Below are 27,447 nucleotides of genomic sequence, written 5' to 3' on the forward strand. Positions count from 1 at the left end.
CGGACAGTGGAATGGAGCAGGTCAGGGTATAAAGCTTGCTGAGGAAATTACTCCTGAAGAACAACGTGTGTGGAGCGATCCTCCTCGGAGTGGGCTGGGAAACTCAGAGAGGTCTCCTGGCTTCTGATTTTTCTATGACGAGGCATACATGGTCCAGCGGATGTCGGCTGGGCCACTGTTTGGCCACGTGACCAAGAAGGCTGCGCGTGCAAAGGGCGCTAAGAAGTAGCGGCAAACGGCAAAGACGAGGTCCAACAGCCCAACCACCCTCTTTGGGATTTGACGCAGACGTGAAGTGTTGCGAGTGTGCAGACTCAGATGTGCTCCGCGCGCTGCAGGAACCGTTCAGGACGGCGGTTGGTCCGCGCCAGGGCGCAGGTGTGCGGGCCCTTCAGTTCCTGGCCCTGGGATGGTGACTTCTGCAGTCAGTGCCAGAGTGTCCTGCAGCAATTCCCCCCGAGTCCCGGGAGGGCAGGACAGGACCTGCCCACTGTCTGAGGAGCACCAAAAGGGCGAGGTATGAGATGCCCGATGGGGGGAGGGGAAAGAGGTCTGCGCTGTCTCCTGCGGTGACTAGGACCCAGAGAACCAGAGAGGCTGCAGCAGGCAAGGGGACACCAGAGCATCGTGGAGAACAAGAAGCTGGGGTCTTTTCTTTTTAGGCAGTTACCACTGATGACATTATTTTACACTCCCGTCTTGCACCCCGTTCTCTCCCCCCCAAGACCCTCTTAAGGCAACTCTTCAAATCCAGGAGTCAGGCACCTTCCCTGAGGTGGTTTGAGCCTAGAGCCTCACCAGCTGGGCTGTCAGGGTTTCTGAGGTGAGCAACCTGAGTGAGCCCTGACCCGCCTGGGTGCTGCACCCCTTCCTGGCAGACAGGTTTTCTTTGCTTTGGTTTGGTAAGACAGCATTTCAGTTCTAGAAATTTCATCTGCTCACACAGGTGGAGTGGCCCTGCCAGGATTCGACCAGACTGTGGTACCCTTTCATCATGGTGGCATCATGGGTAAATTCTTCCCCCACCCCACCCCCGGGTTCTTTGTACCATGACTCCTAAAATGAGTACACATACTGGCTAGTACAAGGAGGTCTTTCTCTTTTGGGTCAACGCAGATGTCACCACTGGCCACAAGGGGGCCTCAGTCGCCCCGGAAGATGTAGTGCAGGGGCTGCTGTTTCAGGCACATTTCCTTAGGGCACTTCTCTTCTGATGGAGCCTTGTGGCAAACTGTGAAACTCTCTCTAACCTGTCTTCTCCCAGGGACAAGGACAGGAGATGGCACATGAGGTGGGTCCAAGAGTCCATTCTAGCCTTATGCCCCAAGGGTACCAACATCCCTTAAAATAATTTGACCAGCACTCAGGGTTCTGGTCAAAAATTACACTTTATCAATATTAACTTTTCCAGTATAGTAGTATGATATATATCTCCATGTATTCAGGCTTTTGAAATGTTCTCTCAGCAGTCTTTTGCAGCAGTGTCCACAGACTACGGCCTCTAGGCTAAATTTGACCCCCATTTGTTTTTACAAGGCCAATGAATAAGAATACTGTCAACAATTTAAAAGAAGTTTAAAAAATAAAAACGACTATTTCAAAGAGACTATAAGTGACTCATGAAGCCTATAATATTTACTATCTGGTCCTTTAAGAGAAAGTTTGCAACCACTGTTTTTGTAGTGTTCTGTGCATAGGTCTTGCACAGCTTTTGTTAATGTATTCCTAAGTACTTATGGGATTTGTCAGTACTGTATCTTTTCTTTTTTCTTTCTTTTTCTTTTGTCTTTTTGTCTTTTTAGGGCCACACCAGCAGCATAAGGAGGTTCCCAGGCTAGGGGTCTAATTGGAGCTACAGCCGCTGGCCTACACCACAGCCACAGCAACACCAATGCAGGATCCAAGCCACATCTGCGACCTACACCACAGCTCACGGCAACAGAGGATCCTTAACCCACTGATCGAGGCCAGGGATCAAACCCGAAATCTCATGGTTCCCAGTCATATTTGTTTCCACTGTGCCATGATGGGAACTCCAAGACCTTATCTTTTCAAATTAGCTTTCAATAGTACAATGGTGGTATACAGAAAATATATTTTTAAAAATACACAGACTTGTATACTTCTGGTAGTTTCTTCACTGAGTCTTTAGGATTTTTGATTCTTTAAGATTTTCTACATACATAATAATGATTTCTATGAATTACTCTTATATGATTAAAGCCATTTTTTTTGTCTTTTTGTCTTTTAAGGGCTGCACCCATGGCATATGGAGGTTGCCGGCTAGGGGTCCAATCAGAGCTGTAGCCTCCAGCCTACACCAGAGCCACAGCAACGCAGGATCCAAGCCACATCTGCGACCTACACCACAGCTCAGGGCAACACCGGATCCTCAACCCACTGACCGAGGCCAGGGATTGAATCTGTGTTGTCATGGATGCTAGTTGGGTTCGCTAACCACTGAGCCACGACTGGAATTCCTGATGAAAGCCATTTTAATTTCTTCTGTTTTAATCTGTACACCTTTGAATTTCTCTTTCTTACCTTTACATTTGCGGGGACCATAACTGTCAGCATAGCATGATCAGGCCACTGAGCCTGGCGGCAAACCACACAGCTGCCCGTGAGTGATCTTCTCCTGGGTGTGCATCAGGTGGGTGCAGGGTCCCCCCGGCTGAAAAGCTTCATGCCCCAAAGGTACTGATAGCTCTTAGAATAACTTAACAGACTAGCTTCTGACACTTCCCGATTGAAACGGAAAGCTTACCACTATTAATTTTCCACCCCACTAGCCCACAAACACTCAGATACACAAATACATACATATATTGGCATATGTAGTATATAGAAAAAAATTGTTTTATATATACCTGCATATGTTATATAACTTCGACACTGGAACTTTTCTAAATTCACACCTTTCTTTCTCTGATTCCTTTCTAGATGCCAAAGGTTTCCTATGTACACAATCATGATTTCCATGCATCTAAGGCAATTTTACTTTTTGTTTTTTCATCTGTATGACTTTTATTTATTTTTCTTATATGCGACATCTGCTACAACCTCCAGTAAAATGTTGGATACAAGGGTAAACAATGGACATCATTTTCCAGTTCCCGGTCTCTGGGGAAAAGTGTTCAGTATGCTGTTAACTGAGGGGTTTTTTTTTTTCTTTTTTGATATGCACATTACTGTATAAAGGAAATTCACTCCAATTCCTGCTTTGTTAAAAGAGTTTTTGGAAAGGAATATTAAATTTAATTTGTTTGTAGCTGTTGAGATAATTTCATGGCCTTACTCCTTTATTTTCTGAATATGATGAATTCCATTGATTGATTTTCTTGTAATAGCTTTTTAAAAAAGATATAATTCACATATCATACAATTCACCCATCGAAGTGTAGAATCCAAGGGTTATTAGGGTATCCACAGATATGTGCAGAAATCACCACAATCAATTTCAGAACATTCTCATCCCCCTCCAAGAAACCTTTCATGCCTTCGCTATCACCTCCCAATGCGCCTATGTCCCCCTGTCCCAGGCAAACATTTACAAAAATATACTTTTTGGATGAAAAATCTCAATGGATTTGCCTATTCTGGACATTTCATGTAAATGGAATTAGAGATCACATGGTCCTTTGTATTTGCATTCTCTCATTTACCATGATGCTTTTTTATTTATTTTTTTGGGGGGGGGTCTTTTTAGGGCCTCACCCATTGGCACATGGAGGTTCCCAGGCTAGGGGTCGAATTGGAGCTGTAGCTGCTCATCTACACCACAGCCGCGAAACTCGGGATCCAAGCCACGTCTGCAACCTACACCACAGCTCATGGCAACGCTGGATCCTTAACTCACTGAGCAAGGCCAGGGGTCGAACTTGTATCCTCATGGATGCTTTTCAGATTTGTTTCCACCGAGCCACGGTGGGAACAAAGCATTATTGCTTTTTAAAAATTGTTGTAACATATATATAACATAAAATTTATCATTTTAACAATTCAATAATGCACTTAATGCAGTCACTTTCTTGTACAACCATCACCACTGTCCATCTCTGGAACCTTTTCATTATCCCAGAAACTCTGTACCCATTAAACAGTAGTTTCCCATTACTCCCTCAAGCCCATAGTAACCACTCTTCTATTTTCTGTTTATGAATTTACCTATTCAGGTACCTCACATAAGTGGAGTCATACAACGTATATCCTTCTGTCTGGCTTATTTCATTTAGCATAATGTTTTAAGTTTATGTTGTAGTATGTATTGGAACTTCTTTTTAAGGCTGAATCATATTCCATTGTATGTCTATTGCCACATTTTGTTTATCCAGTCATCTGTTGGTGGACTTGGGTTGCTTCCACCTTTTGGCCATTGTGAATAATGCCACTATGAACATGGGTGTGCAAACACCTGTTTAGGTCCCTGCTTTCGGTTGAGTACATACCTAGGAGTGAACTACTGAATCATAGGTAATTCTGTGTTTAACTTTTTGAGGAACTACCATAATGTTTTCCACAGCAGTGGTACCATTTTAAATTCCCACAAGCAATGCACAAGCATTCCAGTTTCTCCACTTTCTTCCCAACATTTGTTATTTTCTGTTTCCTTGATAAGAGACCTCCTCATGGGTATGAAATGATTATCTCATTGTGGTTTTGGTTTGCATTTCCCTAATGATAAGTGATGTTGAGCATTGTTTTCTATGCTTATGCATACCAGTCCTTTGTTAGATATATATTTTGCAAATATTTTCCCCCATCTATGGCTTGCCTATTCATTTTTTGAATTATGTATTTTTTTGAGAAGAAGTATTTGGTCTGCAGTTTGACTTTTAGTTTTGGATTTTTTTTTTTTTGGTGTGTGTATGGATTTTAAATAAAAAGTTCTTATTTTGGTAGAATTTCGTTTCTTGGAATTTTATGATCTTTTATTTTTTTTATTACTCAAATGAATTTATCACATCTGTAGTTGTATAATGATCATAACAATCCAATTTCACAGGATTTCCATCCCACAGCCCAAGCACATCCCCCACCCACCCCAAACTGTCTCCTCTGGAGACCATAAGTTTTTCGATGTCTGTGAGTCAGCATCTGTTCTGCAAAGAAGTTCAGTCCGTCCTTTTTTCAGATTCCACATATCAGTGAAAGCATTTGATGTTGGCGTCTCATCGTATGGCTGACTTAGTATGATAATTTCTAGATCCATCCATGTTGCTAAAGATGCTGGTATTTCGTTCATTTTAATGGCTGAATAATATTCCATTGTGTATATTTACCACATCTTGATCCACTCCTCTGTCGATGGATATTGAGGTTGCTTCCATGTCTTGGCTATTGCAAATAGTGCTGCAATGAACATCAGAGTACATGTGTCTTTGCAAGTAGTGGTTTTCTCTGGATAGATGCCCACAAGCGGGATTGCTGGATCAAATGGTAGTTCTATGTTTAGTTTTCTGAGGAATCTCCATACTGTTTTCCACAGTGGCTGCACCAACTTACAATCCCACCAACAGTGTAATAGGGTTCCTTTTTCTCCACACCCTCTCCAGTACTTATTGTTTGTAGACTTTTTGATGATGGCCCTTCTGGGTGGTGTAAGGTGGTACCTCATAGTGGTTTTGATTTGCATTTCTCTAATAATGAGTGATGTTGAACGTCTTTTCATGTGTTTTCTGGCCATCTGCATGTCTTCTTTGGAGAACTGTCTGTTTAGATCTTCTGCCCATTTTTTGATGGGACTGTTTGTTTTTTTTGGTATGGAGCTGCAGAAGGTGTTTATAAATTTTGGAGATTAATCCCTTGTCAGTTGAATCACTTGCAAAGATTTTCTCCCATTCTATGGGTTGTCTTTTCACTTTGTTTAGGGTTTCCTTTGCTGTGCAGAAACTTTGAAGTTTGATTAGGTCCCATTTGTTTAGCAGAATTTGGTAGAATTTCATTTCTTGGAATTTTATGATCTTTTTATTCTTAAGAAATTCTTCATATCCCAAGGTTATCATTACAACCTCTTCATTTTGTTTTAAAACATATAATTTTTAAAAAATCTCTGGTATCTTGAATGTGATGGTTTGAGGTAAGGATGGGGGATGAATACCCGCCATACACAGAGCCAACCATCTCAACCACATATATTGCAGATTCCATCATCCTTCTATATTCTCTATTTTTATTTTTCCCTTCCTACGAATTCCTCCCTAGTTTGTTTCCATAGTTCTAGGGACCAACAATCACTGATGAATCATACATTTTATCCCACACTTAAAATGTTCAGTAATCAGGAGTTCCCATCGTGGCTCAGCAGTTAATGAACCCGAGTAGCATCCATGAGGACTTGGGTTCAAACCCTGGCCTCTCTCAATGGGTTAAGGATCTGGCGTTGCCATGAGGTGTCATGGAGGTCGCAGACATGGCTTGGATCTGGCGTTGCCGTGGCTGTATTGTAATTGTAGGCCGGCAGCTATAGCTCCGATTGGATCCCTAGCCTGAGAACCTCCATGTGCCGCAGGTGTGGCCCTAAAGAGACCAAAAAAAAAGAAAAAGAAAAAGAAAAAGAAAAAAAAAAAAAGGACACAAAAAAATGTTCAGTAATTAGAGACTGGCATGAATTCTTTCTTCCATTGTCCTTCTAGGCCCAGGAACATGGATGCCCAGCCCATCCTCTCTGGGTGAAGCATGAATGGAGCAGGAATTCCTGGCCTAACTCTCATTTAAAGTAACAGATACAGGTGTTCCCACTGTGGCTCAGCAGGTTAAGCATCAGACTGGTGTCCATGAGGATGTGGGTTCAATCCCTGGCCTTGCTCAGTGGGTTAAGGATCTGGCTTTGCCAAAAGCTGTGGTGTCACAGTTGTGGCTCGGATCTGGCATTGCTGTGGCTGTGGTATGCAGCTGTGGCTGCAGCTCTGATATGACTCCTAGCCTGGGAACTTCAATGTACCAAAGGTACAGCCCTAGAAAGAAAGAAAGAAAGAAAGAAAGAGAGAGAGAGAGAGAGATGCACTTAGGTTGTTTCCATGTCTTGGCTATTGTGAATAGTGCTGCAGTGAACATACAGGTGCATATTTTTTTTTCAATGAAAGTTTTGTCTGGAGGGGATTAAGAAGATGTGGTACATATATACAATGGAATATGACTCAGCCATAAAAAAAGGACAAAATAATGTCATTTGATGCAATATGTATGGAACTAGAGACTCTCATACTGAGTGAAGTAAGTTAGAAAGAGAAAGACACCATACGCTATCACTTATGCGCAGAGTCTAAAATATGGCACAAATGATCTATCCACAAAACAGGAACAGATCATGGACATGGAGGACAGACTTGTTTGTCAGGGGGGATGGGTTGGGAGTTTGGGGTTAGTAGATGCAAACGATTGCATTTGGAGTGGATAAGCAATGAGATCCTGCTGTACAGCACAGGGAACTCTATCCAATCACTTGTGATGGAACATGATGGAGGACAGTGTGAGAAAAACTGTATATACAACTGGGTCACTTTGCTGTAGTGTGGCAATTGACAGAACATTGTAAATCAACTACAATAAAAAAAAGAAACATACAAAAGATATTCAAACATTTTAAAATGATTAAAGTTGGAGTTCCCATCGTGGTGCAGCATAAACGAATCTGACTAGGAACCATGAGGTTGTGGGTTCGATTCCTGGCCTTGCTCAGTGGGTTGAGGATCCGGCGTTGCCGTGAGCTGTGGTGTAGGTTGCAGATGCGGCTCTGATCTGGTGTTGCTGTGGCTCTGCTGTGGGCTGGTGGCAACAGCTCTGATTGGACCCCTAGCCTGGGAACCTCCACATGCTGCGGTGCGGCCCTAAAAAGACAGAAAAGACAAAATAAATAAATAATAAAATAAAATGACTAAAGTTGTAAAGTGTGCTTTACACACAACGCGGATGGGCTACACCATCAAGGTCAGGTGGTGAGTCACCCTGCTCCTCCCTCCTGCGCTTCTGACTCCTACACTCACAACACCGACTCCAGAAGCCAGCACACGAAGTCAGACAGGGTAGCTCCTTACGTATCCTATTTGCTGAGTTCCCAGAAAACTTTGAAAAGTTAAGTCTGGCTCAACTTGTTCCCCTTCATGCAAGTCAGTTCTTCCACAGATCAATCAAATGAATGCAGGTGGGCATGGGATGAATTCACATGAGGAAGGCTTCATATATTTAACCTGGAAAGGGAAGTGAAAGAACCCTTAAGAGAAATGGGGAAGAGGGAAGGGGGCAGCTGTAGGCGGCAGGGGCGGGAAGGTCCTACTATTCTCAAGACAAGAGGAAAACCGGCCCAGAGCCTGGGTCTTCCAGGCTGACAGTCATGTGGACCAGTTGATACACACAGATCTCTCTCTTCTCTCCCCAGTGAACTTCTCAAGCCAGTACTGACCTCTGACCAGCCTCATCTGAATCCAGACCTTAACGCATATACAAAAGCACCTTGAGGCACTGGGCCTCCGGCTCGCTGCAGGGGAGAAAAGAAGCAGGCTGGGTGTGCCTGACATCACTGGACTAAGCTGAGCCTCCTCCCAGCCAAGTAAGGTTCGCGTAGGGCAGACAGTGGGCATCTGCTGCCGTTTCTAGAGGAAACTTTGGCTTCTGGGCTGTTGAGTTCCTGGTTCTTTCACTAGAAGAAAATGAGTAGGTTGGTGATTCAACACTTTGCATCTCCAATGAAGACCTGGGCAGGTGATAAAAGCACCTCAAAGATACGGCTGCTGTGTCCTGTGCCCACTGCAGTGGCACATTTCCTCCAACTGCAGGTAGGAACAAGCGAGCCTGAATCACAGGTATTTCCTCAGTGGAGTTGGCGCCTACAAAGTCAAAAGTGGGTACTCTGGCTGGGCAGGCCCCAGGTGTTCTGACTGAAGGCAAGAATAGAAGTGTCTTCCTAAAAGCGTACGGTGGTGTCCCTGCTGGCTGTAACCAGTGAGCTCTGGCCAGGATCACCTTAGGTGGAAACAGAAGTCTCTCCAAACACAGGTATGGCGCTGTCTCCTGCCATTGCACCACCTGTCCTCTGTGCTGGGAAGGTCCCTCGTGCTCTGGCTGGATTCATGAACGGCAGTACCTCCGTCACAAGTGTGGTGCCAGCTGCTCTGACAGGCACAGCTGTGCTCCCCTAGGTGTCCGACAGAAGGCTGGAATGGAAGTGCTTACTGGTTAGCTGTGCCCCAAGTGCTTTGCTCACATGCAGGAAGCGAACGAGGTGCTCCAAACATGGAGGTGGACTTGGGGAGTGAGACAATGACCCCAAAGCCACTGCTACCTAAAGGGGCCCGGATCCTGATGGTACACTCCCACTGCTGTGGCGGCCCCTTCTCTGATAGCCCTGCCCTTTGGTGACTATTTGATTGTCCTCCATCATAGTTATTGCGCTGTCCCTTCCTCCTGTGACATATGTATTCTCAACAGGTAGAACAAGGTGCTCTGACTGTAGGTGGGAACAAAAGGGCCTCCAACACAGGTGTGGTGTTGGCAACTTCAGCGCTGCAGGTGTACTCCGGCCAGGTGTGTCGCAGGTGGTCTGACTATGGGAAGGAACAGAAGAATCTCTGGCACTGGTATGGTGCTGGCCCCTCCCACCACAACTGGTGTGTTCCAGCAGCAGGCACCCACGTGACCTAAACTCAAGCAAGGGTGGTGGCGACTCAGTCACGCGTTGATCCTCAGCAATGCTGTCTCCTTCGGTAGGAACAGGCCTGCTTGGCTAGATGGGCCTCAGGTGCTCTGACTGGAGGCAGGAAGGAAAGGTCTCCCAGGACAGATTTCTGCTCCATAAAACTGGTCTTTCTAATTGCACCTGGGGTGCTAGAGGCTGAGAGGACCCTGGTGCTCAGGTCTGTGCCTCCTCCAGTGTGAACTGTGCTGCTGGGTGTCCTCCTTAGTCTTGCCCCAAAGCTGGGTGCCCCAGACATGGAACTGGGTTTTGGGACAGACACAAGGAGCCGCCACCACCCCAACGGTTCTAGATGCTAATAGGACATTCCCATTGTTCTGGTGGCTCCTCCCCTGGCAGTCCTGCCTTTTGATCACTGGTTGATCAGCGTCCTCCTGTGCTATCCCTTTCCTATGAGCTCCTCGGGCCATCACCCCAGTCTCCATTAAACAAGGACCTGGCGAGTGACTGGCGATGACTGGAGGCCTCACAGGGGCAGCTGTACCTGCTCAGGGGGCAAAAAGAGAAGTGTCACTTGGGTCCTGGAGAAGGGATCTTTACTTTTCCTGAGTGGCCACCATCTTTGAGGTGCACCATCATCTAGAGAACAAAGGAAGAACCAGGCCACCAAAGGAAGGACCTTGGAGAGGAGCCTGAGCCGGCCGGAGATCAGACGAAGCCTCTTAGGGGCGATGTCAAACTGAGGGGGTGAAGGCCCTGGATCTGGGTAGAACCTCCTGGGAACAGGGTGGAGGAGGGGCACAGGTGCTGCAGAAAGATCCCTGCCAGAAAGGGGCCCAGGGAGGGTGGGCTGGGTGTGGCACAGGAGCCGGGAGGTGTGAAACTTGCTGAAGAATTGTCCATGAAGGGCGGCTGAACCTGGGAGTGCGATACTCCACTGGGAGGGCTCTGCTGACCACCTGCTCCTCCAAGGTAAAGCACGCATGGTTCAGCCTGATGCTTGTGGCACAGCATTGGAACGTGTGACAGAGAAAGGGCGTGCCAGCAAAGGGGAGTGCTGAAAAGGCATGGACGGGCCAAGGGTGAAGCCCAGCTGTCCAGCCCAGCAAAGTGTTCTAGCTCTGAGAGACAGCCCTTTGCAAGTGTCTGGGGGGTTTGCAGGTCCCTCAGCACCTGACCCAGGCTCAGCAACCAGTCCCTGTGAGTCCCCTAGGTCTTTTCCGCAGGGTCCCCCAGATCCTGCGGGGTGGAGGGCTGGGGGGAGGGAGGCTCACGGAAGTCAGGGTAAGAGATGGGGGTTGGGGTAACAGGAGTCAACTCTGACCTGATTGCTGCTAGTGTGCCCAGGCGGCCTGGGGTGGCTGCAGGAGCATATGTGCTCAGGTGGGGAGAAAAGGATGAGCAGTGTGGGTGCGACTTAGCCCAGCCTCTGCCTTTCAGGCAGCCACCACCACACCAATTTACCCCCCACCCCAATCTCCCCTTCTCATGCTGGTAGCTCAGGGCTACCAGACACCACCACTCCCAGGGACCTCTCTATCACTGCTCCAAGTCCAGGGTCAGGCATGCCTTCTCCATGGCCCCAGCATCCTTGGAAAGGTGCGAGGCCCCAGCATCCCCAGCTGGGGAGTTTTCTGAGATGGGGCTCCCTGACCTGACTTGACCAGGTGCTGTGCCCAACAGCATCCTTTCCAGACAAGCAGGTCCCCTTCTCTTCTTTTTACATAATTTACAAAGTACAAACAGGTCCCCAGTGTCCCCAGAAGGGCTGGGGAGTTTTCTGAGGTGGGGCTGCGGCATCCTAACCTGACCTGACCTGTGCTCCCACAGCATCCTTTCCAGAAGGGCAGATTCCCTTCACTTCTTTTCACATAGTTTACAAAGGACAGACAGCATTTCACCTTTAGAACCTTCCTCATTACACACGTGAGAGTGGAAAAGTCAGTATTTGAACTCAGTCTGTCTGATTCCAAAGCTCATGCATTAACTGCCTGACCGTGGTGACTCCTCCTCATGGAGGCATCTTGGGTGACCATTTGTACAGTCCTTGGGTACTTAGCACCATGGCACACCTCTGGTGAGCACATGCGATGCACAGTAGCAGGTCTGAAGTGGTCCAACTCACAAGGCACGCAGAGGCCATGCTGGGCTGCAGTTAATCTTCAGAATCTTCTGTAAGCACGAGACAGCAGGACAGAGAGCAGAAATGGTCAGAACTACCCCTTCGGGTATTTCTTTGCTAAGTGAGCCACGCAGCAAACCGCAGAGCTGTCTGTGAGCTGGCGTCTCCCAGGTGTGGGACAGGAGATCACTTAATGCAGGCTTGACCCAGGCTCAGCAACCAGTCCCTATGAGTTCCCATTGTTCTGGTGGCTCCTCCCCTGGCAGTCCTGCCTTTTGATCACTAGTTGATCAGCGGCTGAAAAGTCTTGTAACCCAAGGACACCAACGTCCCTTGTAATAATTCATAGATCCACTTTAAGGATCCTGAGCAAAACTGACAACTTACCACTATTAAATTTGCTACCCTGCCAGGTACATATTTCCTCATATTTAGGACTTTAACATTTTCTTTCAGAATATTTTGTAGTAGGGGTTGACAAATTACAGCCCAAGGGCCAAGTTCACTCTATAGCCTGTTTTTATAAGGCCAACGGTATCAATAGTTATTAAAATTTTTTTAAAAAGAAAAATGGAAGAATACACAGCAAGATCATATATAACCTGAAAAGCCTTTAGTATTTACTTATCTGGCCCTTTACAGAAAAATCTGCCAACTTTTATTGTTTCAGTGTATGGATGTTATGCAACATTGGCTAATTTATTCCTAAGTATTTTTAACTTTTTGTATGCTATCATAAATGTTATCTTTTAAATTTCAGTTTTCAATCATTCGTTAGTAGAAATTACAACTGATTTATACACAAAGACCCTGTCTGCTGGAACCTTCCTCAATTTACTCTTTATTTCAACTGGTCTCTTTGTAGAGTCCTTCTGATTTTCTATCTACACAATCATGTTTTCAATGAATAAAAATAGTTTTACTTCCTCCTTTTTATTTTGTATGCCACTTTTTTTTTAACCTTTCTATTTGCTACAACCTACAGTAAAATATTGAGAAAAAGTCAAGACGACAGACATCATTTCCCAGTTCCTGGTCTTAGGGGAAAAGTGTTCCATACGTAAATTAAGTGAAGGTCTGTTATAGATTCACCTTATCACTTAAAGGAAATTTCCTCTACTTCCTCATTTGCTGAAAGATTTTTTTGTAGAAGACATTACATTTTCCCAATTGCTCTGCCTACAATTTTAAGATAATCACATGGCTTCCTAATATGATGAATTACCTTGATTGTTTTTTGAGTGTTAAACCAACCTTGCATGCTTGGGACAAACCTCACTGGTACCCCTAGATCAACCTTTTCTATTTGGTTGGTTTAGATTTCCTAAAATTTTGTTAAAAGATTTTTTATGTCTATGTTCATGAGGGATATTAAACTGCAAGTTTCTTTATTGCTGGGCTTTGGACTCCCCTCTTTATTCCTGATATTGGCTATTTTTTAAAAGAGTTTTATTTTTTTAAAGAGTTTTTCCCTTTTTATTTATTGATCCAACTTGCTGGAGGTTTATCAATTTTATTAATTTTCTAAAATCCATTTTAGCTTTATTATTTTCTATAACTTTTTTTTCCTATTTCTACTCTTCTATTATTTATTTCTACATACTTTGGGTTTAATTTGATCTCCTTTTCTTTAATTGTAGGATGGAAAACTAAATCCTTGTTTTTAAAATCTAATTTTTTTCATATAAGCACTTAAATCTGCAACATTCCCTTAGGTACTACTTGAGCTGCAGCCCACAAATTTTGTTTTGCTGTACTTAAATTTAAAGTGTTTTCTGGAGTTCCCATCACGGCACAACAGAAACGAATCCAACTAGGTACCACGAGGTTGCGGGTTCCATCCCTGGCTTTGCTCAGTGGGTTAAGGATCTGGCATTACTGTGAGCTCTGGTGTAGATTGTAGACATGGTTCAGATCCTGAGTTGCTGTGGCTGTGATGTAGGCTGGTAGCTATAGCTCCGACTGGCCCCCTAGCCTGGGATTCTCCATATGCCGCAGGTGTGCTCCTAAAAATAAAAAAGTGTTTTCTAACTTTCCTTATTTCTTATTTGACCCATTGGTTATATAAAAGTTTGTTTACTTATAAATATTTGAGGACTTTCTAGATATCTTGTTTTTTTATTTCTACATTAATTTTATTGTAAAATATTCCACATGACTTCAATCTTTTGAAATTTGTTGAGGCTTTTTGCCCTAGTATAGGCTCATCTTCATGAAAACCCATGTACACGTGGAAAAGATTATATGCTCAGCTATTATTGTGTGTAGCATCATTAATGGCCACTTAAATAAAGGTTAATCTTCTCTGTACCCTTGTTTTTGTACATCTGTTTTAATAATCACTGTAAGAGGGCTGTTGAAATCTCCAGCTCCAATATGTCTAATTGGACAGTTTTTGTTTTAAGTATTTGGAAGTTCTGCTATTAAAGTACATAAACATATATCTTCTGACTGAATTGACCCTTTTATTACTAGAACATGCCTCTCTGTATAGCCAGAAATAATCCTTGTATTGAAATCTAACTTGATTAATGTTAATTTTAGCCACACCATATTTGTAATTCTTAGAGTGACCAGGATCTCAGTTTGCCAGGGCATTTCCCACTTTCGGCATCAAGTTCCACATCCTGGAAAACCTCTCAATTCCTGGAGAATGGGAATGTTGGTCACCCTATTCATCCCGGTTATTCTGGTGTTTGTAGTGTGTTACATCATTTTATTTTCAACCTCATATAAAATGCGTATAGTTGGGTCTTGCTTTTTTCACCCAGTCAAGGAACCTCTGCCTTGGATTCAATCTATTCTCAGTGTAGTATAACTCCAGGTACTTCACATCTCTGCTGACATCTGGAATGGCAGGATTTTTCAACTTTATCTATTCTTGTGGATGTGCAGTGTTATCTCACTGTGGTTTTAATTTTTATTTCCTTCATGGCTAACAATATTAAGCACTTCTCATGTTTCTTGGTCATTAGTGGATCTTTTTGGTAAATGTTGATTACATTTACTTTCCAGGGTTGCTTTAAGAATTTAGGAGGAGGAGGAAGGAGTGGGATGGATTGAGAGTTTGGGGTTAGCAGATGCAAACGATTATATTTAGAATGGATAGGCAATGAGGTCCTGCTGTATAGCACAGGGAACTATATCCAATCACTTGTGACAGAAAATGATAGAAGATAACATGAGAAAAGGAATGTGTGTATATATATGCCTGGGTCACTTTGCTGCACAGCAGAAATTGATAAAACACTGTAAATCAACTATTTAAAAAATTTTGAAAATCTGCATAAAGCATAATATTAGCATACAACAAATGTTAGCTGTTGGAGTTCTCCTGTGGCTCAGTTGGTTCAGGATCCAGCTTGTCACTACAGTGGTTTGGGTTGCTGCTGTGGTGCAGGTTCAATCCTGGCCTGGAACTTCTGCATGCCATGGGTGTGGCCAAAAGAAAATGTCAACTGTCATTATTACTCCTCATTATTATTGGAATTGCCCTTACCTGTGGTGGACGCCACGTCCTCCTGCTTGGTGATGCCTAAATTCCTTCATTTCCCACAGGAGCTATTGCCATCAGCCTGTCATGGACAGAAGACTTTTGTTGAATGTTTAGGGCGATGGTAGGAGATGACAGTACAACACAGGCAACAATTAAACATTGACTAAAAGGCAACATTATTCTAAAACTCTTTTTACTGTGAATTTCTCACCCTTAATAGGATCCTCATAATGTACTTGATTATTGGGACTCTTCTTTTGCCCCAGTTTCTCCTTATACCTGTCCTTTCTTGGGTTCTTCAACTGCTCTCTCCAGAAGTAGGCATGGAAATTCAAAATTCCTCTTTCTCTGTTATGCTGAGCAATTCAGTGATTTCTCCTTTCTTTTCATAAAATACCCTAGAGGTTAAGAGGAGAGGTCAACGTTAACAGTTACAGATGCTCATCCAGGTGTTTTTCCAAAACACCATCTCCAACCTTTTCTTTTTTTGCTTTTCAGGGCCGCACCTGCAGTATATGGAAGTTCCCAGGCTAGGGGTCAAATTGGAGCTACAGCTGCCAGCCTGCACCACAACCACAGCAACATGGGATCCAAACCATATCTGTGACCTACACCACAGCTCAGAGCAATGCTGGATCCCTGACCCACTGAGCGAGAGCGAGGCCAGGGATCAAACCTGCACCCTCATGGATACTAGCTGGATTTGTTTCCTCTGTGCCACAACGGGAACTCCCTGTCTCCAACTTTTAAACTCAGCCACTTTGTTGGAATACAGAAATTGCTATAGTTAGTCCTGTTTAAAATGATTAGTTTTTTTTTTCCTGTTAGATATTTATGTGTTATTTGTCCCATTTTACAGGTAGGAGAGCTGCAGATCAGTGAAGTGAAATGATTTCTAAGTTTTAGCAACCATTAAGGGATGGAGTTTGAATTCAAATCAAGATGTGTCTGACTTTAAAGGCAGGAGACAAAACTTGGTCAGCTTGGAAATTCCTACTCTGAATGGAGATTTCCAAAAGATGAGACATTCATGGAGTTCCCGTTGTGGTTCAGTGGTTAATGAATCCGACTAGGAACCATGAGGTTGTGGGTTCCATCCCTGGCCTTGCTCAGTGGGTTAAGGATCTGGCGTTGCCATGAGCTGTGTGTAGGTTGCAGACCCGGCTTGGATCCCGTGTTGCTGTGGCTCTGGTGTAGGCCGGCGGCTACAGCTCCGATTCAACCCCTAGCCTGGGAACCTCCATATGCCGTGAGCCCTTGAAATGGCAAAAAAAAAAAAAAAAAGAAAGAAAAAAAAAAAAAGATGACACATTCATTAAAGCAGAAAGAAACAAAGCCTATCTCATAAGGATTGTGATGAAGATACTTATCTGTTGAAGCCTCAGATGTGGGTGAAAAGGACAAAAGTTTTTTCCATGAGAATTTCTAACCAAAGCCCTCACTTCCATAGACTTGGAGCTGGACATCACACCGTCCAACGATTCCAGGTCAATCATTTTGTTTAAAGTGGTCATGGTTTGGTAATGTCCCCACATACCAAACATATGCACACAAAAGAATGTTTAAAGGACACTTGGTTTTTTTCCAACTTGTGATCTGGTTCTCAGTGTTGACACAGAGCAACTCATAACTCTAAACACCCGTAGTCCTGGCGAAGCACACTCAGGTCCCTGGGAGGTGTTTCTCCATATCTCTAGCTCTGTGTCCCAGAAACAAAAGGCATTTGTGGCTCAACTCCAGGGATGCTTGTGGATTTTGCCATTGCCAATGTCTGAGATGGCCACTGCCTTGAATGCAGAGACAACTGGAGCAACAGAAGCTTTAAGTAAAAGAAAAAACTATTTTTTCAAAGCCTTCCTCTAAGCACAAATGCAAATAGTTTTTTTTTCTTTTTTTTTTGTCTTTTGTCTTTTTTTTTTTTTGTTGTTGTTGTTGTTGTTGCTATTTCTTGGGCCGCTCCCGCAGCATATGGAGGTTCCCAGGCTAGGGGTTGAATCGGAGCTGTAGCCACCGGCCTACGCCAGAGCCACAGCAACGCGGGATCCGAGCCGCGTCTGCAACCTACACCACAGCTCACGGCAACGCCAGATCGTTAACCCACTGAGCAAGGGCAGGGACCGAACCCGAAACCTCATGGTTCCTAGTCGGATTCGTTAACCACCGCGCCACGACGGGAACTCCCAAATAGTTTTCTTTACAAGAAAGTATCCTTTCCCCATGGTGCCCAGTGTCTGTTTTACCACTTCTGTTCATCTTCCAATTCATGGTGTTTATATGTCCAGAAGTTAGTGCAGTATTTGCAATAGTTGCATATGACAGATGAAGAATGTTTTGTAGTATTTAACAACATTTCTCTTATACCTGTATATATTACAGGTCCAGATATATCATGTATAAAACATGGCACCAATTTTTTTTGTGTGCTCCCATTTGTAAGTTGTGTGGTCATGTGAACTACAGTGTCCCTCCTTGCCTTGTTCAACCCATGAGTAGTGGTTATGTGACTTACTTGGGCCAATGAAGCTCTAAGGGTGAGCTCATGGCCCATCTCTTTTTTTTCCCCTTTTATAATGACCCCAGCAATATCCACCTTTAGGGCTTCCCTATCAGAATGTTATATGACTTACTTGAGCCCACAAAGCTGTAGGAGTGAACTCACAGCCCCATCTCTCTTTTTTCCCCCTCTTATCATGATCCCAGCAAGGTCCAAATTTAGGGCTTCCCCAGTAAAATGGTTCCCAGAGTAAAACGACAAGTATCAGAGCTGCAACCAACTTGTGATGGACATGTAACATGAGAAATAGATTCTGTAATAAGCCACCGCGTTTTGAAAGTCATCCACTGCTGCAGTGTAACCTAGTCCATTCTGGCTGAGGGAGTCCTCATGTTTTTAGGACAGAATGAGATAACATGTGAAGTGCTTAGCCACCACCTGACATATAGGGATTGTAGCAGTCAGGATAGGTGAAGTTATGCTGCAGTAGCAAATAACCCACAAATCTTGGTGTCCAAACACATCACATGTTTATTTCTCACTCATGCTACACATCTAATAGGAGCCCTTATTCTTTGTAGTGATTCAGGAACCCTGGCTGATAGAGGTTTTATCTTGAGAGGTGCTTTTTCAAGACCCTAAGGTAAAAAAAGAAAAAAAAGAATATGGCAAACGACACTGAATTTTGTATAGATCTAACTCAGAAAAGACACCAGTTCTTTCCTTCACATTTCACTGCCCAAAACATGTCTCACAAGTACCTCTAATTTTAAAAGGGAAGGGCACTCCTGGGCATCTGTCCAGAGAAAACCATGACTCAAAAAGACACATGTACTCCGATGTTCATTGCAGCACTATTTATAATAGCCAAGACATGGAAACAATCTAAATGTCCATCGACAGAGGAGTGGATCAAGAAGATGTGGTACATATACACAATGGGATATTACTCAGCCATTAAAATGAACGAAATACCGGCATTTTTAGCAACATGGATGGATCTAGAAATTATCATGCTAAGTGAAGTCAGCCATACAATGAGACACCAACATCAAATGCTTTCACTGACATGTGGAATCTGAAAAAAGGACAGACTGAACTTCTTTGCAGAACAGATGCTGACTCACAGACATCGAAAAACTTATGGTCTCCGGAGGAGAGTTTGGGGGGTGGGGGGATGTGCTTGGGCTGTGGGATGGAAATCCTGTGAAATTGGATTGTTATGATCATTATACAACTACAGATGTGATAAATTCATTTGAGTAATAAAAAAATAAATTTAAAAAATGTTCTTAAAAAATAAATAAATAAAAGGGAAGGGAAGTGCAAATCTATCCCATGCATAGGCGGCAAGAAGCAGGATATGTGAAGTCAGCACTAAGACCTCCCTGTAGCCATTTGATGAATGGTATCTCCTCTTAGAGATACCCTTCACCATGACATTTAGGCTAATTTCAAATGGAGAAAAGTGGGATGTGGGAACATCATTCTAAGCAGGGGGAAAAACATATGCAAATGCACAGAGTCTTGAAAGGGCCTGCCTTACTCAGTATATCGCAGATGCTCAGGGAACAAGAGATGAGGCACCCCGGCAATTGGCTAGACATGCAGTCTGCAGCCATATTGCAAAGACCTTTGAATTTAGCCTTTAGGCTGACAGCACCAATTCCTTACATTGGCAATGAGATGGGTGCAAAATGCTATTATTGTGAATAGTTTCATTTTTATAAAAACGTTTACTATTTAAATTTTCAGAGAATGAACTATAACATAGATACATTTAAAAAACTTACTTAAAATTTGATAATCATAACAATTTATATGTTGCTTTCTAATTTTAACATATAATTCTGAAATTTTAAAAAAGATATCTATAGTTATTTTCAGCATATTGAAAAAGTATTTTAATTTTCAATTTTTACATTTAAATTATAAACTTAATTTACTTTAAATTTTTGATAATAAAATATATAAACTCTGAGTGTCATTGTTAACAGAATAAATCATATGCAAAATCCTTATAACATAAATTTTGTTGAAATGAAGGCAAGAAAAATAAATACTATAAAGTAAATATAGAGTAATAAAATGAGTATTTTATAACTATTCTGAACTTCACCAGTCCTTCAAAAGAACACCTTGACATAATAATGAATTCACCCATTTTCTGTATTTTGATGAGCTCTAATTTTAAAAACTTACAGATTTCCAAATATTCATTTTGTCACTGTAAAGGTATATTTATCAAGGTAGAAAGATAGAGTACAATGTATTCAGCTATGTTTTGGGTTGATTACTCTAAAAAATTTAGACATTGGAGTTCCCATGGTGGCTCAGCAGAAATGAACCTGATTAGTGTCCATGAGCATGTGGGTTCCATCCCTGGCCTTGCTCAGTGGGTTAAGGATCTGGCACTGCCGTGAGTTGTGATGTAGGTCACAGATGCGGCTCCAATCCCATGTTGCTATGGCTGTGGTGTAGGCCAGCAGCTGCAGCTATGATCCGATCCTCAGCCTGGGAACTTCCATATGCTGTGAGTGCAGCCCTAAAAAGACACACACACACACACACACACACACACACAATTTGGACAATGCTATGTGGCCATCTTTTCCTACTCTTGCCCTCCTCTTTACAAATGTTAAGAACAAGAGTAACCAGGCCCCTGGCACATGCAAAACCAATTATTTTCCGATCAATTTAAACTCAAGTCTCATATAATTCCATACACAAAGGTCCAAGGATTATAATCTTACAACAAAAATAAAAATCCTTAAGTGTATGAGAAAATAAGCTTCTGGAGTTCCCATCGTGGCGCAGTGGTTAACGAATCCGACTAGGAACCATGAGGTTGCAGGTTCGGTCCCTGCCCTTGCTCAGTGGGTTAACAATCCGTGAGCTGTGGTGTAGGTTGCAGATGCGGCTTGGATCCTGCGTTGCTGTGGCTCTGGTGTAGGCTGGTGGCTACGGCTCCGACTAGACCCCTAGCCTGGGAATCTCCATATGCTGCGGGAGCAGCCCAAGAAATAGCAAAAAGACAAAAGAAAAAAAAAAAAGAAAATAAGCTTCCATGATTGAGAGACAGCTGAAAACCACACATACCTACATAGACAAAATCTGACCAGCTGAAACTGATGATACTTAAGTTATTGGACATAATACAAAATTAATTGCTTTAACCTGGTTGGAGTTTGGAAGTTAAAAAGATTAAGGTTACAAGACACAGATTACAGACTGAGAAAATCCAACAAATGTCTGAGTTCCAAAAGGAGGTGATTGAGAGAAGAAGGGAAGCGACCATATACATATATATATATACGATAAAGGGGACAGTGCAGATAGGCTGAGAAAAATGTGGACTAATAAAGTACTAGAAAATTGATTATCATACAGAAGAAAGTAAAAATTCAGACCACACTCAAAATTAAATTATATGAAATTACAACACTCTCTAACACCATACAACAAAAATAAACTAAAAATGTATTAAAGACCCAAATTTAAGACCAGATACTATAAAACTCCTAGAGGAAAAACCTAGGCAGAACACTCTTTGACATAAATTGCACCAATATTTTTTTTGGATCCATGTCCTAGTGGAATGCAAATAAAAACTAAAATACACTAATGGGACCTAATTAAACTTAAAAGCTTTTACACAGCAAAGAGAACCATAAACAAAACAAAAGGACAGCCTAAAGACTGGGAGAAAATATTTGCAAACAGTGCTACCAACAAGGGATTAACTTTCAAAATATACAAACAGCACATTTAGCTTAATAGCAAAAACCAAACAAGCTAATAAAAAATAGGCAGAAGACCCAAGTAGACATTTTTCCAAAGAGGACATACAGATAGCCAACAGGCACATGAAAAGATGCTCAATATCACTAGTTATTAGATAAATGCAAATCAAAACCATGAAGTATCACCTCACACCAATCAGAATATCCATCATAAAAAGCCCAATAAATCTATGTCCAAAACACATTATCAGCCATTTTCACAGAAATGGAAACTCAAATAGTCAACAAACGTAGAAGCTATCTAGTCATATTATTATTCCCAGCCATGTGAATTAAAATCAAAATGAGTTATGAGTTCATATTCACCACATTGGCAAAAAAATTTAAGTTGGATAATAAAACCATGTAGCACCACATAATAAAGTTGAATTTATGCCCATATAGTAATCCTGATAATTGAACTCCTATAAGTTCATACCTTTGATAAATTGAGAGTATCTAGCAGGCAGCTCTATTTATAATATGAAAATCTTTAAAGCAGCAAATGAATAAATTGTGAATATAAAAATACTCCACATAAATGAAAATAAACTACAAGTGCACACAATGATGTGGCTACATTATTAGAGAAAAGCATTATTGGAGGAAAAAAAGGCTGCAGTAAATACATATAATATGATTCTGTTTACATAAATGTGAAAACATTAAACACTGAATCACTATGCTGTCCACCTGGAACTAATATAATATTGTAAATCAACTCCAATTCAATTTAAAATTTTTAATTAAAATTTTTTTCTTTGTAGGGCCACACCTGCAGCATATGGACGTTCCCAGGCTAGGAGTTGAAATGGAGCTGCGGCTGCCAGCCTACATCACAGCCACACCAGATCCTAGTGGCATCTGCAACCTACACCACAGCTTGCAGCAATGCCTGCTCCTTAACTCACTGATCGAAGCCAGGGATCGAACCTGAATCCTCATGGATACTAGTCAGGTTCTTAACCCAGTGATCCACAATGGGAACTCCTAATTCAATTTTTTAAAAAAGCAAAAGCTCATCAAATTTAAGAAAAGAAATGTTAGGAGTTCCCATCATGGCGCAGTGGAAACAAATCCGACTAGGAACCATGAAGTTGTGGGTTCGATCCCTGGCCTTGCTCAGTGGGTTAAGGATCTGGTATTGCCATTAGCTGTGGTGTAGGTGGCAGATGCGGCTCGGATCCCGAGTTGCTGCGGCTGTGGCTCTGATTAGATCTCTAGCCTGGGAACCTCCATATGCCACAGGTGTGGCCCCGAAAAGACAAAAGACAAAAAAAAAGAAAAAAGAAAAAAAAAGAAATGTTAAAAGAAGTTCTTCAGAGAGTGGAAGAATTATATACGTCAGAAACTCAGATCATATAAAGAATATAAGAGTGTTAGGGAATAAATAAAGGTAAAATAAGTATTATATTTTCTTATTTATTTATATATTTCTTTTTTCTTTCTTTCCTTCTTTTTTTTTTGGCTTTTTAGGGCCATACTTGTGGCATATGGAGGTTCCCAGGCTAGGGGTCGAGTTGGAGCTACAGCTGCCAGCCTACGCCACAGCCACAGGAATGAGTGTTCCTGGAAATGAAAAGGAATGAGGAATGAGTGTTCCTGGAAAACCTCAATGAATATTTCTTTCACATTGTAAAAAAAAAAAAAAAAAAAAATTAAAAAATATTAGGTGTATTTGATGTGCTAAATTGCACAGGAAGTGTCATTGAATAGGGAGTGATGCTTAACCTTCTTCAGAGTATATCAGTAGGGGTAAATAGAATTAATACATATACTTCAGAAATTGTATGAAGTTCATAAATTTGTCAGTACCCTTGCTGCCAGGATCTGTCCTGGTTATCAGTCATAAATACAGTTAATATTTTAAAATATGAGTATGCCAGAGAAATAACCTAATTTTCTTGTCAAATGAGCTCTTTCTGACCAGTGTCATTTCAAGTCTTCTGTCATCTACAGAAAGTTTTCATTTTACTCTGATTCATCCTGGAAAGCATTTGCAATCAGCTACCAGGCAAAATAATTTGTTTTCAAAAGGAAGGACTATCTCAGAAACCCACAGAAAGAACTTTAACATGTACTCTGGAGTATGTGTTTCTAATGGCATTGCTTAAATAATTTTAACTCTATACAATTGGACTAAGTATCGCTTTCCAGAACACTAATGTAGAAGCTGATGGGTTTATGAAACTGCTAATCCAGCCTTACAGGTGAGAAAGGAAGGTTATTAGGATATTTTGGGGATCTTAAAAAGAAAAAAATTTACCCAAATCTACATGAACTGAAGGCAAAATCTGGTGGTGAATTCTCAGTTTTGCTTCCTAGCCTTGAGAAGCTTCTAAAAGTCTGATCTAAAATTCCTAGTTAAAAGTTAGAGCACTGAGTTCCCTCTGTGGCTTAGTAGGTTAAGAACCCTACTAGCATCTGTGAGGATGAAGGTTTGATCCCTGGCCTCTTTCAGTGGGTTAAGGATCTGGCATTGCTGCAAGCTGTGGCAGTGTAGGCTGCAGGATTTGTAGCTCAGATCTGGCATTGATGTGACTGTGGCATAGGCCAGCAGCTGAAGCTCTGATTTGACCCCTAGCCCATGAATTTCCCTATGCTTCAGATGCTGCCTGAAAAGAAAAGTTATAGCAAAGCAAACTTTAAAAGGCCCATGCGGTAAATTACCATTCTTGCTGCACTTAAGTAAGTACAGCCAAATCTAATTAAGACCAGACTTATTTTGTAAACAAGAATCAAAAGGGGATGGCTACAGAGAGAAATTTTGTTTCAAGTGCACCTTTGTGAGTTATTAAATTATAATCTCATGCATTGTCTCTGAGCTATTTTTCCCTTCTTGGTAAACTCCACTTTATATTCTTTGATATCTACCCATAAATTTGATCCTGTCTCTTGTACCTTTTATCAGTATTAACAGTTCCAGTTTTTCTCCCATCCTCCTCACCTGGCATCACCAAGAACTAAAACTGCCCCTTTCTCAAAGCTCTTTAAGCTAAAGCTGCATGGCATGATATAAATTTCAGGTAAATCACAACAGGTCATGGATGGGCAACTTTTGTGTTTGCTGTTTTGTGAGCCACCGGAAAAAAGTTCGCCAGAATGTCCAATGCCATCACCAAAGACATTCAAACTGCAAAAGGTGCTCTGAGCCCAACATCTAAAAACCTCCTTGAATGGCTGCCCTCAGGACTCAGAAATTAGGTTAACAGTCTGCTCCAACCATTCATTTTTGCTTTGCTTTTCTTAGAAACTCCTTTCATTAATGCTTGCCTGCTAGCCAGCCAGCATATATCCTCTACTATCAAGTCTCAAGAAATGGCTCAGCTGGTCCTTAATGAACAAAAAGCAACCGAACAAGAAATAGACTTAGAAAGTACTGGGGAAAGAAGAATGCCACTTTTTCCCTTGAACAAGAAGCGGAAAGGACAAAGTCTCTCCTGAATCAAACTTTAGTCAGACTCCTTAAGGCCCCATCTTTGGTGTCTTTCTGTCTGGCCTGCATTGCCCAGTCAGAGCAAAAATCTTGCTAAGCTGGTTTAGCCAGATCTCCCACCCTCAATATCTGATCAAATTCTCATCATCTACAGTCTCAGGCGCTATGTGATCATGCCAGCAGCATGCCTTCAGCAAGACTTTGATTGGGTCGTTTTAACCAAAATCTTCTTTACCTCTGATGTTTTCTCTCAGTAATTTTCCATTCATTCACCCCACTCTGTTCCTTGGCTATAAATCCCCACTGTATTCAAAATTGAGCCCAGTTTGATACTTAAGTCTAGTTCCCCTATTGCAATAGTTCCTGAATAACATGGGTTCTTTTGTTGTTGTTTTTATTGCTGTTACTGAGGTTTTTTTGGCCTGCCCGCTGCCTGTGGAAGTGCCCTGGTCAGGGAGTGAATTTGAGCCTGAGCAGCGACCCAAGCCACAGCAGTGACAGTAGATTTTTAACCCACTGCACAACGGAACTCCCCTGAAAAAAATGTATTTATTACTTTCACTTTTTTTTTTAACATGTGTAAGCATATGAATTCAAAAATATTACCAGGATAAAACAGTGTTGCTCTTGGACTGGAAACAATCATTGGCTACCCAGACTGGGACATTTTCTGTTCAAACCAGCGGCACAGCACCACCACTATCCACTTAATATCCGTCCTCCCTCTTCATCATTCCCCTCATGGCAGTGTCTGGAGTTATTTCTCTCTCCATCCAGCCACGTTTCACTTCAGTCCAAGTAAATTTAAAAAGAAACAAGATACTATTTATTAGCTCCCGACTAATAGGGGACACATTTTTGTATCAGGCTGACATTGTGATATTGTGCGTCTATTTGATTTTGCAGCTTTGGCGAACGTCCTCTGAAACAAGACCTCTACAAATTTCTGTCCTCAATTGCATACTACTCTTCGTCGAAACTGGCGCGCTTACCTTGAAGAGGCGCGAGAGACCCTCTCGTTCTCAGAGATTCCGGGCTCCTCTCTCCCAAGATCCCGCCCTCCCCTTGGCGCATGCCCCGTGGCCTGCAGTGGGCATGCCTTGCCGAGGCACGTGGGCCACTGGGAACTACTTTACCCAGATGCCCTCGCATCGTGCGGCCGAGGCACTGGACCAATCAAGGCCGGGAAGAGACGTCTTTCAGTGCACGTTTCCCGCGTTTTGGGGGGCAGTCGTTTTGGTTGCTCGTCGCTCTGTCCCGCGATCTGATTTTCGGGTATACAGTTGGTGGTGAGCTGGAGGCGTGAAAACTGGATGTTGCTCCCACTGACAGGCGTTTCTGAGGCTTGGTGAGAACACCGATTGGGGTGGCCTCTTGCCTGAGCCGGGCTGGCGTGAGGGTTTGGCTGAGCTCGCAGCACTCTGGCCTGGTTGCCCACCCCTCCTGGCTCTGCTCTTTTTATGGGTTTTGTGGGTGGTGTTTCCCCGGATGGACCCTACACTAGTTGCATTCCCCAAACCCTTACCCATGGGAACTGCTGCCCCTGAATCCTAAAGACCCGCATGAGTGGTGTCTGTCCACTTTGGGTCAGGGGCTTTGTGCAGGACTCTGGCACGTTCCTAGGTGGGTCTCTGTTTCTTTTTTTCCTCTGGTTGCACCCTGGCCTGCAGAAATTCGTGGTCCAGGCATGGAAACTGCACCTCGGCAGTAGCCTGCACCACAGCAGTGACAATGCCAGATCCTTAACTGCTAGGCCACCAGGGGACTCTTGCTGTCTCGGTTTCTGACACTGGGTGTGATTAAAAGGCAATAATGTGATTATTATGGAACCATTGTGTGCAGAGGTCTGGGAGTGCAATTAAGTGGAGTGTTGGGGAAACCTGGAGCCAGTCTCCTATCTGCCAGAAATACATTGGGAGCGACAGGGCAGCCTGAGCAGTTAGGTCTTCATCTGAGGCTGCTGGTAGCTGTGAAGGGTTTGAACTGAGAGCCTTGATCTGAGATAGAATTTTAAAAGGTTCCCAAAGGCAGTTCAAGGTAGAACAGACATGGGGGAGGGGTGTTGAGAGTGAAAGTGGGAGACTTAAAAAGCTACTGCAACAGAATCCAGGAGAGTTACTATGAGGGCTGAACCAGGGCGTGGTAGCCCTAGGAAGGTGTCAACCTGAAAAATGTACTGGACAAAAATTAAACAGGCAAGGAAGACTTTATTCAAAATTGTTGCAGTAGGGAAGAGAGACTCCACTCCATTTACAACGGAAGGCAGGAGGGATTTTAAGTGCCAGAGTGAGCTAGTAGGAAAATCCTGGGGGTCCTTGATGGGGAGGTTGATCAGTGGGATCTATGGAGCACATTTGAGTTATTCCTGAGTTTGCAAATCTTTTCCTCTGAGATTAAGACATGTGTTTTCTAATCGGTACCTCTGGAAGTTAGGCTCCTATACTCCCTCAGGGACTGAGAGATAGGGATGCTGTATCCTTCGA

At 42.9% G+C, this 27,447-nt stretch overlaps 2 long non-coding RNA genes across 3 annotated transcripts; one reads left to right on the forward strand and one right to left on the reverse strand.

The window, feature by feature from the left end:
- Positions 1-274: 274 nt before the first annotated feature.
- Positions 275-12,689, forward strand: LOC146402333 (uncharacterized). The gene is made up of 2 exons (XR_014806190.1): positions 275-517; positions 8,378-12,689. It is a non-coding gene; the product is annotated as an uncharacterized LOC146402333 (long non-coding RNA).
- LOC110261283 (uncharacterized) lies at positions 8,156-26,011 on the reverse strand. 2 transcript variants are annotated; one of them, XR_014806194.1, is made up of 4 exons: positions 25,957-26,011; positions 15,461-15,647; positions 15,253-15,328; positions 8,156-10,175 (listed from the first exon to the last, which is right to left on the reverse strand). It is a non-coding gene; the product is annotated as an uncharacterized LOC110261283 (long non-coding RNA). The 2 variants fall into 2 exon arrangements; XR_002345331.2 differs by lacking the exon at positions 8,156-10,175 and having other exon boundaries at positions 15,246-15,328.
- Positions 26,012-27,447: the final 1,436 nt, after the last annotated feature.

The sequence above is a fragment of the Sus scrofa genome, chromosome 6 (assembly GCF_054392235.1).
Source record: "Sus scrofa isolate SSC_HxYL_T2T_F1_AM1 chromosome 6, Sscrofa_HxYL_maternal_Yorkshire_Landrace_v2.0, whole genome shotgun sequence".
Classification (NCBI taxonomy): Eukaryota; Metazoa; Chordata; class Mammalia; order Artiodactyla; family Suidae; genus Sus; species Sus scrofa.